Below are 19,611 nucleotides of genomic sequence, written 5' to 3' on the forward strand. Positions count from 1 at the left end.
CAGCAGTGTGCCTGGCAGCCAAGAGGGCAAAATGCATTGTGGGGTGCATTAAGCACAGCGCAGGCAGCTGGTCAAAAGAGGTGACTCTCCTGCTATACTTGGTGTGGACTCACTTGGAATATCACGTGCAGTACCGGTCTCCAAAGTTTAAAAAGGATGACAAAGTCATTGAAAGCATCCAGATAAGGGCAACAAAGCAGGGCTGGGAGGCATTTCCTGTGAAATGCCATGGATATCAGGCTGTCCAGTCTGGAAAAGAGGTTGAGAGGCAACCTTGCTGCTCTCTACAGCTCCTAGAGGAGGGGAAGCAGAGAGAGGTGCTGGGCTCTGCTCCTGGAAACCAATGGCAGGAGGGGAAAGGCAGAGAACTCCAGGGAAGGCTACTGGGGAACTGGGGCACTGGGGAACATCTCTTTACCCTTTGGGGGATCAAAGCCTGGAACAGGCTTTCTAGAGAGATGGTTGGTGCCCCATGCCTGTCGGTGTTCAAGGCATTTTGTCAGTGCCCTCACTGTGCTTTAGCTTTTTGAACTGCACGGTGGTTCGATGTGATGATCTTTGAAGACTACACTACACTACTCTGTCCTATCCTATCCTATCCTATCCTATCCTATCCTATCCTATCCCATTCCATTCCATTCTAAAGCCATTATATGTCTTTTTAAAAATCATGCACTTATGTGAACTGGAAATCTTTTGTGGGATTAGGACATCCTTGGTGCTGCTTGCTTATGAGAGCATCCAGTCACCCTCACTCTAGCATTTCCATATGGAGCCGGCCAAGAAGGGCAGCCAGTGGTGATCCAACCTCGTGGCTGCCAAAGATCTCACTGCTGGCATTGGCTGACAATGTCCCATTCCAAGAGCAGTGGATGAAGAGAAGTGGGAAAAGATGAATGGCAGCCCTGCTGTACTGAATGTAGTGCTGGCACTTAATGCCAACTACAGTGACTCATGATTGGTCGAAGCAAACAGAGATCCAGTTTTGTTGTTTAAGAATCTCTTCAACTGGAATCTCTCTCAGGTGAGCTACGGAGGCAGTGAGGCCTCAGGAAGACTTGCTTCATACCCACATGTATGGGCTGAGCAATAGTGCAATGCAATGCAGTGTGCTGCATGCATCTTAATCCACTGAGATGGTTGAAAAAAGCAAGCTATGTCTGGCCACATGGCTGGTGAGAAAGCAGATGCCTCAAAAGGCTCAAACAACAGCTGCTGCTATCAGGCATCCTAAAATTGGAAAACTTGTACCATTAGTATCCTTGAAGTTTCAAACAGCTTACTGAAGAACACTGTGAGCCACTAAATGCCACTTTCAGAAGAACTGGAAGTCTAAGGGATCTCCAGGGACGGAGAAAGAAGGGCACCCTGGAACAGTGTTTTGAAAGGTGTGCAAGAGAGCCCAGGCCATTTCAGGCTATGGACTATTCACCATTATGCTGGCTATGAGCCTATGGATGTTCATAGTCTAACAAGAATGTTGGCCAAAATGCCTGTGTTATTAGATCACAAAATAAAAAGAAATAGAGGCTATTTATGCCAACTGGCATGGATTTACAGAAAGTAGATTATGCTGAGCTAACGTGCTATGAGGAGTAAGAGCTTACTTCATAAAAACAGTTCTGTTCATATAGTAAATGCCTATAAAGCACGAGGCTTTTGTTGTGCACAATTATTTGGCCAAGAAGTTGTAGAAAATTAATTGACTGGATGGTTCAGAAACTGGTTAACCCAATTTTTAATCTGAATGTGACACAATGAGCCATTGACCAGAGGGGTGTTAAGGAGGGGAGCACCATGGGAGTTGTTTACTGGCCAATGCCCATTTTAATTTGTGATACAGAAGAAAACAAAGCCATCATATTGCCACAGACATGAATACCAGAGGAACTGAAATGAAAATAGGTCACTGATGTAATCAGCACTAAACAGAAAGCAAGCATGTGATGTATTAGTTTATTACAGGTAAACATGAAGCTCTATGTCTAGAAACAGAGAATGAATGCCACCGCAGTAAGATGGAAACTAGATTCTGAAGCTCTGGAAATGATTCAGAAAAGAAGGACATAGGAGCTGAACAGAAACTCCCACTGCAAGAGGGACCTAAATGATGATGAAATCTTCAGATATGCAGGCAGAGGAGACAGGAGCTGGGTTAACAGAGAACCTCACCACGATGCTGAAATACTGGGTCTAGTTCTCCTGGGCTCAGGATGTTGTTGAATGACCAGGGGAAAAGTTGGTTTAATCCTGCTGCACAAAACCCAGACAGAGCACATGAGAAGGCACTTCTGATGCTCCAAGGGACTTCACTTATGGCCAAGAAAGTGGTGTAAATTAGGGGCTAGCATGATACAATTTGAGAAAGCAAAGGGTTTTTATTTTATCTGAAAGACTGTTTTCTGAGAAGTATCAGATTTTTTTTCCTGGAACCATTCAATGTACCTGAATTTTGTTCATAGGTGTAACTAAGTACACGTGAAGTCAGGGTCTGCAAATCTTTCCCCTTGGATGGAAATCATGCCCTTTACAATAGTCATCCTAAATATGTAAACCTTTATATATTTCTGAGGTCCAGAATTAATGTTTGAAGATGTTTTTAATTGGAATTCTGAAAATAGCACAGTAAAAGACATTATAAAGTTTGCCCCCCATTTATTTAGTCCCTCTGGCACTCCCAGGAAAGGAGAAGCAGGGAGAAAGGGGTGAGCATGTAACTGAGTAGTGCAACCAGCACTCAGTGCCTGTTACATTGCCTTCCATTCATTCAGGCTTGCTTGTTTTGCTACAGTGGCTCCATACAAGCATCTTGGAAACAAAATCTGTTAAGAATTTGTGCTTTTTCCAAGAGTTTCTTCAACCTCAAGCACCCCTCCCTCCGCCCTCACATTTTGCTGTTGGACTGCTTTCCCACAGAGCAGGTAAAGCCAGTGCTTCTGTGTGTCTGTGTATTTACATCTATGCAAGCCATCCACATCTTCACACTTCATTGTTGTTAGTTTTTTCATGTTAGCTACAACAGCAGAGTTGATATTGCTGGGAAGCTGAAAGCACCTAAAACTGTCCCATCTTCTTTACTGAGGCCGTACACAGTTGCTTACTGAAAGAAGAAAGGGAGAGCACCTACTCCAGCCCCTCTGCTCAGACCAGGGCCGAGCTCTAAATGTGCCCCCGGATGGGGAATCATTGGTCTCTCTGGGCAGCCAGAGGCACTGAAGTCTTTCTTCCCTAGCTTCCTGGTGGAATTTCCCTTCTTGTTCCCCAGCAGGTAAGTGCTTGCAGTAGGAAGGGGAGTGCTCAATCATGATGTGATGAAGGACAAGCTTCTTTGCGGGGAGGTGGCCTCACATTCTTCAGCTTGCTTTTGGTCCAACTCCTTGCTCAGCAACCCCACTCCAGTGAAACCAGATAGGTTGTGAATGGAAGCACTACTCCCAGTCAGCTGGCAGTGAAAAGAACAGGTAGTAGGCCAAAGCATTTGATGAAGCCAGAGAAGACTGTTTCAACCAGTAACAAGTGCTGTGTTTGCCCGTCTCCATTTCTTGTCCATCCACACATGGCAAAAACAATTTCATTAATTTCTGGTTCCCTCCCTTGTAGTATCTCTTGAAGGATTTTATAAGCCACTCCTAGCATCCACTTTCAGCTCTCACTGTCAATAGATTTCCTTCCTGAAACCTTCCACTCACAGTGTACTTTTCTCCTCACCCTCAGTTTTATTTGGAAATCAATACCTTAAAGTCTTGTGATTTTCCAGTTTCCTTCTGCATAACATTCAAGTCCCTGGTGCTGACAATCAGAGCAGATGTAGAGAGGACCCAGACACCAGGAGCAGAGATATCTGGCGACACTAAAAGCAAAGGAAGAAGGAAATACAGACGATTGGGATTACCAATCTGAAAGCAGCCCTTCTGTAGAAGCAGAAGTTTCCTTTATGTGGTTAAATATTTTATTTCAAGTTTATAAATTGATAAATGTCACAAGCAGACATAGTAAGAGACATAGCTGGCTTTTTGTTACTTCAGATGAACAAAAACTCTTGTAAGCAAACTAGAAAACCCAGAGGAATTTGTTTTGCATAACCTGGACCTACCCTTTCTCTGGAGCTGCTGGAACAGAGGCTGCTCTACACAGTAAATACATAATAATTAAATGAATGGAGATTAACTGGTAACGTAATTCTTAATTAGAGTTTTATGTTGGAAATAATCAACAGCATTAATGACTATAGTTTCTGTAGCCATAGGGATTTTCTTTGTCCTTACAGCTGCTTTTAGCAAATTTCTACTCAGCAGTGCAAACAGCCAGATTTCCTTCCCTCCAGATGGCAATAGCAATCTGCTCTCTGTCTCATCAGCAGGAGGTACCAAGAAACCTGTAAAAGAAACCCAATGACCCAATATGTAAATAAGAAAGGATCTGAAACTTCACATTGTAGTCATGAGGATCCCACACTGCCAGAGCCAGGACTGAGGGTTATTCTGGCTGCTGCAGGTGCTCAGATAAACAGATAGAGCAAGTTAGCACAGCAGCCTTCCCTGCTGACAAACCTGAATCTGAATCCCATCGTGGATTGCTGGCAAATTGCACGTGGGGACCCTCCACTGGATGTGCTACTCTGATGACCACAGAAGACAGATGGGAATTAAAAATCTGTACAGTGCATGGCTAGCAAATTTTCCTCACTGACTGCGTGTTTGGTAGCACCGTATATGCTGAATACAGAGAGCTGGTGCATGATACCAACTCTTACAGAACAACCAATTTCCCTGATCCCTAAGTAAAACGTAACTCGGAATTTAAACCCAAATTTTTCTTGTGCATTAAACAAAATTGACATCTCAGGAGAATTACTCATAGGAGAATAACAGGGATAGTAGGAAGATAAAAGCATATGTAATCAATACAAGATTACTCATATACAGATTTATTTCTGCGAATAGGACTGTAGTCATACAGACACTGCAGCATTTAACACTGTGGTTTTTTCTGGTTGAAAAACAAGAGCCAGCCGGGAGCAAGCAGCTAAAACCCTCAGTGCCTGCACACCTGCACAGTGCAGGTTAAGGCAGCTCAATGTGAGGACCCCAGGAGCTCCCCACGGAGGCGTGGTGGCTGCTAGACGTGTTTCTGGAGCTCTGGAGGAAGCTATGGCTATGGGAAAGGCATGTCATGCCCTGCGGCACATGCCTACCTGGCTTTCTGTGCTTGGAGACAACCCAGCCAAGGTGTGTCTGCATTCACACTCATGTAAAACCTCTTAGGAAGTCGGGGAATTTGTAAATATGGGAGTAGGCAGGCTCAGAGATCTGCCTCCAGAAGACTGTGAGAGAGGTCTGCTCCCAAGAGCACCTGTGCCTGTTAGGACACTGTGAACGCCGCACTAGCTCCGCTCAGCAGCTCAGCTTCTCATTGGGATAAGGCCTACTGTGACGTGCATGGAGCCAGTAGGAAACTGGGAGGGAACAGACTGTTAGTTCTGGCAGCTACACAGGTCTGGGAGTTTGCTGTAAGCTACTTTAAGCAGGAATTTTGTCTGTGTAAAGACAGCAGTGACAAAACCAAGCATGGTTGGGCTTGTCCAGCCTCCGCCGCCTCGTCTTAAAAATATTTTCCATCTCAGAAAACCCAAAAAGCTCAAACGCACCTCTGACCTTTTGGCAACAAAACAAAATGAAGTCGCAAACCAAGAGGAAAATGTGATGCCCTGAATAGATAAACTTCCACAGATTATAGGCTGCAGAAAAAAAAAAAAGTCAATCCATTTTTAAAATGCTAACAATGCTTTGCAGTATGAATGTTAACACACAAATACTGTAATTGTGGCATTTTAGGTTTATACCTTTAAAATGCCCAGTTTCCACGCCTTGGCTCCACAATGGATTCAGGGCCATTTTCTACACTTAGTGTTACATTCTTGATAGTTCATGCACCTACAAAGAGCAAATAACTGATTACAGGCAGCAAAAATAAAACGGCAAGTCAGCTCACTGCTATTCTGCATGTAGTTGCAGAGCAAATATCCAACAAGCATTAGCCAGCACCGATGCATTTACTTTGATGAGATTCACTGCTTTTACCAATAAAAACTGCAACAAGTGCTGCAAATTTGGAATTTAAATGAGATTTACCACTGAAACAAACCAAACCATCTAACCAACTCCCCCAAAAAACAAAAACAACAAGACAACAACAAAGCAAGCTTTTGTGAGGTCAGAATTTAACAGCTAATATGAAAGTACTTTTCTCATCTCTGACGAGCAAGCCAGGGGACAGATCTTCAGAGAAGACCTGTGAGTGCTTCTACTGTGTGCATCAGAGAACAACAGTGGGAATGTTTTAGATATGTGCACCATGTGATCAGTGGTATGACAGGAGAATGGCTGCACTCACCTGATAGCTATGTTGTAGAGGTGTGCAGGCTCAGTGTGGTCTTCAAGCTCCCTAGAAGTCAAAGAAGAGAATTGGGGAGAGGGTGTGCATTCCAAAGGTGTTCAATTCAGAACAGGATGAAACCAGAGTTGACAAGTTACTTTCATTGTGTAAGTAAAGACAGATGAGGCTAAAATTTCAAGTGGCTGCAAGTTAGACATCTCTACCTCCTCTCTAAGTAAGCCTTATTTAAAAGGATTATTTCACTCTAGAGAGTAAAATAGAGTTTGATTAGATTATGTGTTTAGCAGTAGAGGAATACTGGTGTCCTATCCGTGTTTTCAAAGACAGGTGAAAACTACTTACATTTCAATCAGCCACATTCTAGTATATCTTTTTTACTACACAGCTTAATTACAAATAAATAAATAAATAAATAAATAATCAGAAATACTCATGAATTTTGAAAATGAATGATAAAAGCAAACTGTATACCAAAAAAAACCCCAAACCATAAAGCCTCTGTAAAGGCTCAGCTATGAGAAATGGTAGCTTACACAGTTTTAACACAAAACTTGATTTTTCACAGTACTTCTCTCAGTCTAAGAAATGGGAAGCCCTTTTGCATTGCCTTATCTGAAACAAAGTTGAATTTTATAAACGATACAGAGAAGCATTGTTACTGAGTCTCTTGTGCAGTACAGGAGCAAAATGCTCTTCCTTTTCAAAGAAAAACTTAAATTTAGGCAGGATAATGCCTTTTACCTTTTGGTGGCACAGTCTGCTGTTAGGTCTATGCTTCTGAGAAAAGGAAAAAGCATCCTACTGTGTCTAGAAGAGTACTGTTGTGAGCCTGTAAACAAGAGTTGATATTGCAATACCAAGTATTTTACAGAAAGCTCTGGAAAAAATGAGAAGTTGGCTGTAATTCCCACTGAGACTGACATTCTAGTGATTAGCTTCAGAGCTTCTATGTAACCACCTTTTTCTTTTTGTGACATGATTATCTCTGAACGTGCTCATTCTGCAAACTCCTATCAAGATCAGGAAGGAACAGTCTTTGTGTGCCACTGGTGCTACAGTGAAACTACCAGGAGAGTTCCGTTCTTGGAAATGTTCAAGGCCAGGATGAACGGGGCTTTGGGCACCCTGATCTAGTGGAAGGTGCCTCTGCTCATGGCAGGTGGCTGGAACTAGATGTTCCTTAAAGCCCTTTTTAATCCTAGATAGATGACATTGGAATTAAAGCAGTGGCTGATCAAGAGACTTGAATTCTGCTCCTAGCTCTGCCCTAAATGGTACCGTTTTTCTGCAGTAAACCCATTTAATTTTATACACTCCAGCTCCCCATCTTCAGCATTGCTTCTGTTTCATCCTAAACATCTGTTTAGATGTCCATTTAGAAGAAGCATTCTTCAGGGAATAGCTAATCTGGATTGTGCCCATTTCATCAGTGCCTCGACTTTAAACATACCCAACAGAACTTTACAGTATCACAACCAGAGAAGGAATAATTCATGACAATAATAAAAGAAAAAGGTATACTAAATCATAAGAGACCATTGTGATTCACACAGAAAAATGAAAGTTACACAGAAGGCTCGATCAGAATTACCCATCAGGATAGTGGGACTTGCTATGGCCCCAACAAAGGTAGTCAAAGCAAAGTTTGCCATCAGTTTTTACATCTGCAAGACTGGGTCTGTGGAATTCAGACACCTTTCTCAGATAAAGCTTAATATCAACAGTTTGGTAGGTTGGATCAAATAAAACCTTCATACTAATATTTCTAGGAAAAAAATTATTGCTTCCAGTATGTGGGACATTCATAGCTCATGAATATCAAAAAAATAAAGCAGAGTTCCCTTTTGTTGCTATTTGTATTTGTTTCATTTCTTGAAACCTGACTTCTGAAGTTGGAAATGTTGAGTCACCAGCAAATGTAACAGGCAAGACAAATATAAAATACAAGCTCTGGTTCAGGATGATCTAAGATGAACAGACTGCTTTCACTAAAAATAAAATATATTGAAAAGTTTGAAAGTTGTTGAAAATTGTTGAGAAGTTTGCACTCATAGCTAGAAAGGGGAGAACTGGCAATTCCTACTAGCCACAATATTAAACATAGTACATTTAACGGGATCTTATTCCTATTGCTCTTTAAACCAGAGATCTCAAGGAAAGTGAAGAGATACTTAAAGGCAGGGGCAAATGAAATCTATTGTGAGGGCTCAAGACTGAAGTATACCTATCAACATCTGGAGTTCCATTGGGCCCCATCAATCCTTGCACAAACTATAACATCATAGTTAGTTCTTAGGCAGTCTTTTCTAACAGAAGTTAGTACAGGTAATGGTGTCCTACTTTGTGACTGTGAACATGTCTAAAACCCAACAATAAATGACGAAGTTGCCTAGTCAGGGATCAGAAAACACTAAGCCAGGTGCCTTTTTGATACTGACTCTTTACATCAGTATTAATTCACATTGCATCCCAAAGTGAGACTCTAATCTCTGTGTGGGCGCATGGCTGCTTGTCAGTAATTCCCAGTGATTGACTCCAGTTTCTCACTGCCTGAAGTTGCACTTTCTTGTTCCCTCAAATGTTCTTTTGTCCTCGCTGCTTGTATGCTTCCCCAACTGTGTGGTCTCTCTTTCACTCAGCAGCTGCTTTGGCATTCTATGTCTTCTATTTCAGTTATGTGAGTGGCTCCACACATTCGTGCTGTGAATATCATTACTTCAAATCCTGAAAGACTTTAGCGTCCCAAAATGTTCTTGTTACAGATTTTATCCCACCATCTGATGTACAATATGGCATGCAGATGGCACAGATGAAACCACCCTACAAGCTGTAAATTTTAACACGCAAAATGGAAAGTCAGAAGAAAACATATAATGAATGTTTCTTCCTTTAAAAAAAGAAGTCCAAATAAAAAAAAAAAAATAATTATTATATGTAAGCAACCAAAAAAAAATCATGCAGTAGTAAAGTAAAAGTAAAATTAAAGTAAAATTAAGCAGGGATTGATTTAGGCATAACTAAGTCGTCTAGGTTAGAATGACAGCATGCTATAGCAGGTATCTTACAAGCACCTTGATACGCTTTCAAATCTCTCATGAGCTTTTTAAAGCAATGATTATATTACTGTCTGAATCTGTCCAGAGTAACATGGCAACATTAGGTTAGAGGGCTGACACTGATATTGCTCAATTTCTTCGTATTTTGAAGCATGTTGATATCTACAACATACAAGTGAACATGCTAGAACAGCAGTCTAAACTCTTTAGCAACGATCAACTTGCAAGTTTCCAGGAAATAAAGTGTACCATTTAGAACCATTTAGAGGCAAAGCTGCAAAGCTTTAGGACTTGGCCTAAAAGCCTGATCTGACTTAGCAGATTCTCTTGAACTCCACTTTGGCTAAAGTTTTAGCCATCTATTGTGAAGGGTCATATTTTAACAACTTTGCAAATACACAGAAACCAGATCGGGCTAATGGAGGCATGTCTTCAGTAACCCACAGCTGAAGCATAGCTCTAAGCAATTCAAGTATGTGAACAGTCCATTACTTAACAGCTACTCTGTTCCTGAGAACTGTAGCATGGGAGCATATGGAAGGTCGTGGGACACGGTTGTAGCCAAAGAAGCTGGCAGAAAAAAAACATGTATACAGAAGTATGTACTCACATGGGTGCATACAAAGCAGTGAGGTACATTTGCGTATATTTGTTGCATGTCAAGGCTTTTCCCTGGCGTGTTTGTTTCAAAGATTGCCTACCAACTTGTCCCAACCTTCGGTCTCCAACATACCTACACAGATGTGCGCATGCATTTCTACAGCCTCAGCTGTTCCTCATCAGTGAAAGGAACCACAAATCAGCTCATTGTAAAAAAGCAGTGCTCAACTCAAGGTAAAACAAAACAGAACCAATAGTGAAAAAAAGCCTCCTTAATGTCTACTAGAGAGTGATTAATAAATAAAAAGGTTAACCTTGTTGAATAATCACAGACATCTACATAATCTGTTAGACAGAAACCCATTGCTTGTTGCTGGAGCATGCAGAAGTAGTGCAGTGCCATGCCATCTCTGAGCAATCTCTACCCTCTCCAAGAGGTAGGGACAGTTTTTTTCTCTACTCCCTTTTGATGTAAAATTCTCATTATTTGTGGTAATGAGGGCACTAGCTATAAAGCTGGAACTCAACATTTCAGCAAGCAAAGACAAAAGAAAAGGATGTGAGAAAATACTGAACACCTGATGCCTCTCAATGTCACACAGCAACAAGTTGCTGGCAAATAAAAACAAAACTACCACTTTCTTTTGTTACTGTGATGTTTATCTTTTCTTCAGCTGTTGAGTCATAAAGGTGAGACGCTGTATAAGCTTTTAATGCTTATGGTCTTGAGGGAAAAAAAAGGTTCAGGAATATACTTTGAAAAGGGGAAAATGAAAAAGAGGAGGTGGTGACTTGCATGGTAGCTTACTCAAAGGTAAAAGGAGGAAAAGGTGAAATCATTTTTCTGCCGTTTTCAATGGCTGTTTACCCTCCGAGTGCCCTGCTGCATTTCCAGCCCCCTACCCACGCTCCAACTAAATCTGACCTTCGTCTTTATGCACACTAGGAGTTCAAACCCCAGTGTGCACAAACTCCACAAAGACTGTCACCCCTTACAGCCTGAAATGTTCCAGAACGTTCTCTGTCCATTGCCTTCAATACACTCAGGTCCTCTCAGCTGTCTGCCTTGCCCTGGCCCTGTTCAGTTTAATCTCCTCACAAGTACGCTCACGGTGCTCTTTTCTGTTCTGCTTCCGGCACCCTCCCAGCTCACTCAGCTCTTCCAGTTCCTACCTTACCACTTGTGAGCTACCTCAATCTCTAACCAACTCCAAAACAAGATGTGAGCTGAACCTTCTGATGATAAACCATGCTCATACCACTGCCTCTCATGAAGGAAATTGCACATTGCCCAGTGCCATCTTCTGCCTTCTCCATCAAGTCCAACTCCTGGCTCCACACAGGGCTGCCCAAAATCTAACCCTATGTCTGAGAGCATGGTCCAAACGCTCCTTGAACTCCAGCACTGTGCCCGCAGCCCTGTGCAGCCCGTCCCATGCCCACCGCCCTGTGCTACAGCACCTGTCCCTCATTCCCAGCTGCCCTCCCCTCACACATCTCCATGCCGTTCCCTCTGGCCCTGCCACTGCCACACAGAGCAGAGCTGAGCGCTGCCCCTCCGCTCCCTGCGAGGAGCTGCAGCCGCCATCAGGCCTCCCCTCAGCTCCGCTGCTCTGAGCACACCCTCAGTCTCCGCCGACCCCCGGTCCCCGCTGTCAGAGCAGCGCAGGAGGGGCGGCACCTGCGGGACCGCCCCCTTCTCCTCCCTCCCTTGCCCTCCTCTCCCCTCCTCTCTTCCCAGTGGAGAGCGAGAGAGACCGAGACCCGCAGGGAGACGGCGGCGGGGCTGCCGAGTGGCGCTGCTCGCAGCGAGGGGGCGGCTTTGGGGAGGGGGGAAAAAAAGAAAAAAAAGTGAGGGAGGTGTGGAAGGAAAGCGTTCAAGTCCCGCTCTCCTTGCCCGGCGAGGTAAGGCAGCGGTTCGGGGCTCCCTTCGCGTTCTCGCCTCTTCTCGGGAAGGGCACAAAGGTAGCGGTGCGGAACTCGGCGCCACTCGCCCCGCCGTCGCTGTCACCGGCGGCTGCCAATGCGCTGCCCCGGGCGGGCTCCGGGCCGGGGACGGCGAGCGGCGTCCGTGGGAGAGCAGCGCTCGGAGCGCCGTGCGCCACAGCCGGCGGAGGTGGGCGGGGTGCGGGGGGGTGCAGGTGGCTCCGGCGGAGGGCGGCGGGCAAGGAGCTCGGCTTGCGGCGTTGCCGCGCGGGCTGCCGCCGGCAGGGGGCTCCCCCCGCTGCGGGAGGCTCGGCTGTGGGCGCGGGGTGCTGCGGAGGGCCGGGCCGGGCCGGCGCGTCTCGGCGCGGGGCTGAGGAGCGGTGCTGAGGGCGCGGTGCCGCTCGGCGGATTTGAGGTGGGAGGCCCGAGCTGCGAGGGCCTGAGCGCAGGAGGGGGAAAAAACCCACCACCAACAAAACGGCTCAAGTAGATATCGCTGCTCGAAAGCAGCTGACAGATTTATTAGCTGCGCCTCCCGCTCTCGGAAGCGTCTGGAAAGCAGTGAGACTTTGCCCTTCCAAACGCTGCTTGGCTCCTTTCTGAAGCGTCCGAAAGGTGAAAACTTTCTTTAAGCCGTCGGGTTGTGTCCACTGGTTGCCGTTTGGCTAGGCCACAGGGCTGCCCGCATTCTGCCGCGTTAGAATCATCGATGGGCAAATGCATTTAAAGTGCAGAATGCTTCTGACCTACCGAGCCAAAAAAATGCTCCCTGCTCCTTTTTCTGGGTAATTTTCTCCTTTAATCACCCCGAAGATGTGACACTGTAAGTATGACTGTGTTTGGCTTCCTTTGACGCTTGCGACTTTGCCACCGAGTGACGCTTTTGGTCCTGAAGTGATACTTCAGATTCTCCGTGTGCCGTCAATGCTTTGTTATAAAGAGCTTTTTTTAAAGATTGCAATAAAGGCCCTTGGAGAATAAAGCGGACTTTATTTCTTGACGTCTTAGGAATAAATGAAGCATACGTTTTCCTTTGTGTGAATGAGGGAAGGCAGTAGGTGCCTGTTTCAGTTCAGGATGTAGCTCTGTGTGTGACAAGGGGAGGACGGCTCAGAGCTCTCCGTGCTGTTAAACACTGGATGCTTCACTGGGTTTGGCTTTTCTCTCTGGTTGGCCATACCAAAGAAAAATAAGTCTGTTTGTGTGAAACAAATCTTGCCCAAGATCTTTAACAAAAGAAGTTTAGTTATAAAAGCCCTGCGTGTACACACTGGTACTTTTTGTTAGTTGCTTTTGGCTGGAGGGACGTAGCAACAACAACAAGTAGCAATGATGTTTTGAAAAGGCAGGTTGTAAGCCTAGGATGTGAGATTAAAGGGAATAGGAAACCCAAATACAGAGCTTTTAGTAGGTTGGTTCAATACGTGATGCTTTGTAAGATCTCATGACGGCATCACAGTGTGAAAAGTTGGTTTAGAATTCAGTAAAGCAGGTTGGTTCAAGGTCTTCTCCAAAGCATCCCTACTGGCATTGATATTTGATGGTTCAGTGACTCATATGTCAAGTATTTCATAGTTACAAGGAAGGAGAAAGTTTGGAAAGTAATTAATTGCTGTAGGAAATAGGGAATGAAAGGGTTTTGAGGGGAAATCTGAAAAAAATCTCTGTACTGCAAAGCCTACTACATTACAAATGCTGGGCTGTTCGTTCTCTGAAAAGCTTGACTTGGCATAATGTCAAAAATGTATTCTGGAAAACCTTATTAGTGACAGCTTAAACATGATTTGATGAATTTCTCTATAATTTTCTGTGTTTTTAGGAAAATTTAAGGGGCTGTAAGGATTTTACTGAGGGATGTATCCTGCTGTTTCTTTCATATCTGAGTGGTTTTTAAAAGTGCTTTTATGTCCTGTGTGGTTCTGTACCATATGTTTTGTATTTAATTCTTTGAGTGACCACTGAAGTGCAGCCAACATTGGGTGAATGTGGCAGCTGTTAACTAGTGCTTAGCAATGGGGCACGATGATCAAGAGGGGAAGTGAAGAAGAGTACCATGTCTAATTGAAACTACAGGGGGCGGTTAGGTAAGTAGGATGTAAGTAACAAAACCTGGAGCTTGGACGTGATATTAAGGCATCACGTCTTTACTCTTGTAAAAAGGGTGATGAAATAGTGTAGAAAACAGCTCAGCTTTTTGGTTTCAGAACTCAGTCATGTAGCCTCTTTGATTTGTTTGCATTTTGCTGGTACTTGCATGATCATTTCTTGTGCATGGCACAAAAGATGTGTTTTCCTTTGCTTCAGAAACAGAATTGTGAAGGCTGTTGAGAAGGCTGCCAATTGAAAGGGTAATAAGCCTTGACATTTTGACAATGTCTTCTAGAGAATTAGTCATGTGAACTAGACTTCATTAGAAACAATAACTGATTAAGATATCTTGGATATTCTGAAACATAATACAGTGGCAATCATAAAACGACACTAAATTTTTACCACTAATTGGCATGGTGGTTATGTTTTGTTTTGTTTTTTTTTTTAATAAGTATCACTGACTCTCCTCAAATCATGTCTTCTCATGATGTCCCTTAAAAATGTTTTTCCTAATATAGTCAGCTTTGCTTCTTTTTTTTTTAATCCCCAACCTAACCTCATCTGGTTTCATGCTTTACTCTGTGTACACTAACGTGCACATTAATGTGGTGATTTTGTCTTGTATATTGCAAACACATCCTCCTACTGAGAACTCTGAAAATACCAATTCTCTCCTTATCATGTGAAGGAAAATGAATTTTCATTTAGTCATGACTCGTTTGCAATTTTGAGCATGGTTTATATAGCTCATGGTAATGAATTTGAACTAGCAAATAGGTAGTGAAATCTACCCAAAAATAAGGAGTTATGTTGTGAAGGTGCTTATAGTGGTGAATTATCTAGTAATGTTAGACTCCTACCATTTTAATAAAATAAATGCTCAAACAAACCAAAAAAACAACCACCAAAGAAGACAACAACAAAGCCTCTGCAGAATGTCTGCTGGAGAAACCTGCAGGTGACAGAAAATTCAAACAGTGTTTATTCGTGGCAGTAGCAGCCACATTTTCTACTCTGCTATGGTTGGCTTGGGTGTCTCAAGTAGAAGTATGGAGTTCTTCTTAGAAATGACTCTAAAATATAATTACTTTTGCTTTGAGTGACTCCTGGAACTGTGTCAGCTGGTTTGTGCTGTTTTATGTGGGCACGCTGTGATGTCCAGCTTCTGTGGAATTCTTCTGGGACCTGAGGCCATTGAGAATTGTGTAGATGAGTATTTTAATCGAAATATATTTCATGTAATTCCCACTGAGCTGGCATTTTAACTTCCATAGCACTGTAGAGGTTTAATTAAAAAAAGAAAACAAAACCAAACCACACGCTGTCTGAAGACATTACAGTGGGTTTGTCGAGTGCTTTGGTTAATTTGCATTTAATCAATGTGTATATATATTTAATTGCAAATATGGTACTAAACAAAATGTTGATAAAACAGAACAGACTTTAAGAACTGTATGCGGTGACATAAAATCACCAGAACAGTGGGATAGGTAGGGAACTGCTTAAGTCAGTATGACAAGATCTATAATAGGAACCTTCATTTAATATTCCCCAGGTAAGATTTCAGAGATGTTATTCTGAAGTAGTTTTTCAAACTGATGGTGCTATGAACAACAAAACTGTGTGGGCAGGCTTAAGATACTGTTACTTAAGAGATTACCAGACATCTGTCACAGTGGTTCCATGAACAACGCTGGAGTGACTGGTTTTATAAAATGCTGTAGAAGGGTGCCCCGGTTCTTCATCTCCATCACGGTCTCCAGTAGCTCTGTTCAAGGTGTTTGGTGTGATCTGAGCAGAGCCCTCAGAGGCAAGTGAAGGTAGTTCCTGAATATAACTAGCTTTAAAATTAAAGCTCAACCGTGCATCTTGCCAAAAGTAATAGGACTTTCCTGGAACATACAGGGTGAAGTTGTTAAGGTTAGTTAGAGAAAGCTGTTCTCAATAGCTTAGTGCAGCTGGTTTCTATGCCGTGAGGAATCTGGGCACCTACCTCTTCTACACTGGAGTCACTGGTGAAAAAGGGATATTCAGATTGTGAGAAGCATTATTGTTACCTCTTAATGTAACTGATGTCTCAGGATGAGGATCAAATGCAGCAAAACCTTGTGCTGGCTGTTGGTGATCTGTGGATCTCCATAACCAGTCCTGAGTGCAGTGGCTTTCTGCTGTTGCTATATACCTTGCTACTTCTTGTTCTCTGCTTGCTGTTTCTTTGGTGTGCAGCTGCATCTCAGTCTTGCTGTTCAGGAGATCGTGCCATCTGCTTTTACTGCACCTGTTTCTGCCTCACTTAATCTCCCTGTGGCTTGTCAGCAAACCCTCCAAATTCTGTCTTCCTTTAGAGCCTTACATGGCATAAGTCTTCTCACACTTTCAGTCCATGTTGAGAATAGCCATTTTGTGAAGGAAGCTTCATCTTGTAGCTTCTTTAAACCACTTCCATGGAATCAAGTTCTTAGTTCAACTGAGAGATATTCTTGAACACCAGGAGTTGAATCTTGATTTTTCTACTGCTACCATGCCCTTCACTGCATTGATAAAAGGTTAACAGCTTCCTGCCAAGGCCAACTATGATGGATGTGACTTCTAAGAATGTGGGGGTTTCCTAGTGTTGTCAAAAATGCTTTCTAAAATTTATTTGTAGGGATAAGCTGTTCAAAAGTTGCCATTACTCTTCCTATCTTAATCTCTTTGAGGGGAAATTCTGGTCTTGAGGACAGTAAGAAATTAGATGTAGTGGGTCAGCGGTGGGTACCAGCTCACAGAGGTGCAATTTTAAAGAAGACCTAAAGGGAGAGGGCAAAGGCATCCGAGAGGACTTCAGTGCCCAGGACAGACGTATGCAGAAGCACTGCTGAAGTATTTAGAAGCAGAATAACAAGCATAATGTGAATAATACATGCATTCTCATAGTCCTAGCTGCAGCAGTTTCAGCAAATCGTGAAGCGTAGCTTTCTGCCAGTTTTGTTTTGTTTTGTTTGGAGACTCAGCTCTCCTTTTCAAGTCTCTTAAGGAGAGGGAAGACGGCTTTGCTGCCAGATTGTTGTTTTTTTCCTTCTCCCTCTAGGTCTGCAGTCACGATTTTAGCAGATGTGGGAGGCAACCTGGATTTCAAAGGCATCAAGATGAAAACATGTTAGCTGTTGGAAGCTTTTGTGTTGAGTTGCGGAATCTTTCAAAATGAAACAGCAGGACATGTAAATGCACAGATTTTTTTTTGTTTTGCAGCATTAATTTAGTAATACCCTTATTACTTAGGGACCCAGTGTCATAATGGCTTGATGTCTTAATGGGTCGTAGTGTTCACTTTCTTTGTTCAGTGGTTGCTTTGTTAAGATGGCTTCTGCTGGTATGAATGCAGAGAGTATGTTCATGGTGGTGCTTGTTGTGTGAATAGGCCAGGAGTTGTTAATGTGTAGTAGAAATACCATGAGAAATATTTGAAGTTGTATGCCTCAGAAATTCTTAAATAAAAACCATCACTAAAAAAGCTTCAATTTTCAAAAGCAGATGTGACCTTGAGCCAGAAAAGCCTGGGAGGGAGCGTTCTTCTGGCTGTTCTCAGCTCTCATAATGACCAGTGACGTGGTTGTTTCCTTGTATTGCCTTATGCCTAATGGCTGTGCAGATAGATGCTTGGTTCTCCTATGTGGCTCAGCTGTCTGGCTTTCTGTCAGGCCTGATTTTGGGGTGATACTTGTGGATTTGGTGTAGGAAGAAGATATGTTTGTGGTAAGGGTAAAGCGCTCTCCCCCATGACATGGTGAAGGTTTGCGTCTCCATTTGCTGTAATAAACCCATTTGTGATTATGTGCTGTGATGTTCTGTGTGCCACCAGAATTTCTCTTGATGGGAAAAAAAAAGCAAATCTGCATCATCTGTGTGTGCAGGACAGCTGGAAACTCCTCCTAATGTTGTTGCTTTGATGTCTGTTTGAAGGGAAAAATAAGGTTTGCTTTCTATCACAGTGTTTAAAGGATGCTGTCCCAGCAGTGTAATAAATGAGAGCTGGATCTGGAACTTGCATTCAGTGGAAGGCAGTGTTCTTCCAGATGTGTTTTAATTGAATTGTCCCGTGAAAATGGGCTCACCTTGGAATTCAGTAACATGCAGTTCAGGGGCTTCCAGTTGAAAAAGAGAGGAATGCAGCAGATGCTGCATAGTTCTGATATTGTGATGGCTGATGATACTGATATCTTGAGGCTTGTGTTCTCTACTGTGATTTACTGCATAAACAAATACAGGATGAACCTCTGTGTGTAACCTTGACACATGACTGGATCTTTGCTTTGTAGTTCATTAGTCGTTTATCCAAATTGCAGTAACTGTGTATTGGGAAACAGATTAAACATAAATAATGAAACATCACCTCTTTTTTTCTTTCTTTTTAACCTGAGGGAAAGATGAATTTTTGTGCCTCTGAAATTTTATTTTTAAGAAATAGAACTTCAATTCTAGTCCCCCTGACAATAACTGAGAGCCTTTACATCTAAATTTGTCAGGTTAAGAAGTCAAAACTGTTGATGCATGTCAGCCACAAACCAAAAGACATCAAAGCAGTGTTTTGTTTTCACAGTATTTCCAGTTTGGCCAAGCTTTCTGTGTGATGTTGGGCTGCATGACCTTTAGAGGTCCCTTCCAGCCTGAATTATTCTGTTTCTTGGAAAGTAGGGAGGTACAAAAAAACCTCACAGAACTGGCCAGTGTTACCAGTTGGTTAGATGCAACTTCTGAAACAATTTATCTGGTCTCACAACTTTGAAAAGGGTACCTGAGGAGCAGGCTATCAGCAGCATGGACTATTCTGGTAACCTTCTTTCTGCTTGCTGTCCTTCTGAGTGTTATTCAGCTCTGGGCTAGATGTACTTTCTATGTGTGATTAGAAATGCATACTGTTTTCATATCCAGTTGTATACATAAATGGAGAGATACTTCGAGTTATTGCTGCAGGTTTGGTTGTGCTGCTTCATGAGAACCTAGAAGTGTGGTGGTGGTTGTGGCACTGCTGCTCATACATCAGTAGGAAGGTTATGGTGTACAAGTTTCAGTACTCCGTAGGAGGCTGTTCTGCTTGATTTGGGTGGAAGATCAAGCGCCAGAGGAAAATAATGATACCCACTGCACTGACTTTGATGCATTGTCTAAAAACAGTCTTTCTAGGTTAATGTTCATAATTCAACATTTTACTTCAGAGAAACTGCAAATAAGCCCAGTAACGTATTTCTAATCCTTTTCTGGACTAAAATCACGCATAAGGAAGAGAGATTTGCTTATTTCAGCTGGTCACTTCTACAGTTTTAGTCATCGGTGAGGTTTGAGAAATGCTGTTCTCTATAATTTCCCCTTGTGCATATTTCTAGGAACTGAGTTGTGTGTGTGCCCATACGTTTCATTTTTCAGCATGTTTTGATGTTTATGCGGTGGTTCAGAATACGGGTTGAAGTTTCAGTCTAGCTGAACGTATTCCAGCAGCCAAGTGTGGGAAGAAGGGATTTGCGCTTCTTAGTTCCAGTCGTGAAAAGAGGAGTGGTTGTCACTC

General features: G+C 43.0%; 1 protein-coding gene and 1 long non-coding RNA gene across 15 annotated transcripts in view; one reads left to right on the forward strand and one right to left on the reverse strand.

Moving 5' to 3' along the window:
- Nucleotides 1-516: 516 nt before the first annotated feature.
- Nucleotides 517-11,316, reverse strand: LOC128091428 (uncharacterized). Of its 2 annotated transcripts, XR_008211408.1 has the most exons (4): nt 6,394-11,316; nt 5,843-5,933; nt 5,648-5,737; nt 3,858-4,375 (listed from the first exon to the last, which is right to left on the reverse strand). It is a non-coding gene; the product is annotated as an uncharacterized LOC128091428 (long non-coding RNA). The 2 variants fall into 2 exon arrangements; XR_008211409.1 differs by lacking the exons at nt 3,858-4,375; nt 5,648-5,737 and adding an exon at nt 517-3,850.
- Nucleotides 11,317-11,800: 484 nt separating this feature from the next.
- Nucleotides 11,801-19,611, forward strand: part of GREB1L (GREB1 like retinoic acid receptor coactivator) — a 127,858-nt gene continuing 120,047 nt past the window's right edge. For 5 of the 13 annotated variants that reach the window (XM_052704537.1, XM_052704545.1, XM_052704543.1 and 2 more), the window contains exon 1: nt 11,801-11,957. The gene's annotated coding sequence lies outside the window, so the exon portion shown is untranslated. Of the gene's footprint in view, nt 11,958-12,353; nt 12,594-18,768; nt 18,880-19,611 lie in introns of those variants that run through there. The other 8 variants (XM_052704548.1, XM_052704547.1, XM_052704551.1 and 5 more) reach the window with 4 other exon arrangements.

The sequence above is a fragment of the Tympanuchus pallidicinctus genome, unplaced genomic scaffold (genome assembly GCF_026119805.1).
Source record: "Tympanuchus pallidicinctus isolate F22 unplaced genomic scaffold, pur_lepc_1.0 scaffold5, whole genome shotgun sequence".
NCBI classification, from domain to species: Eukaryota; Metazoa; Chordata; class Aves; order Galliformes; family Phasianidae; genus Tympanuchus; species Tympanuchus pallidicinctus.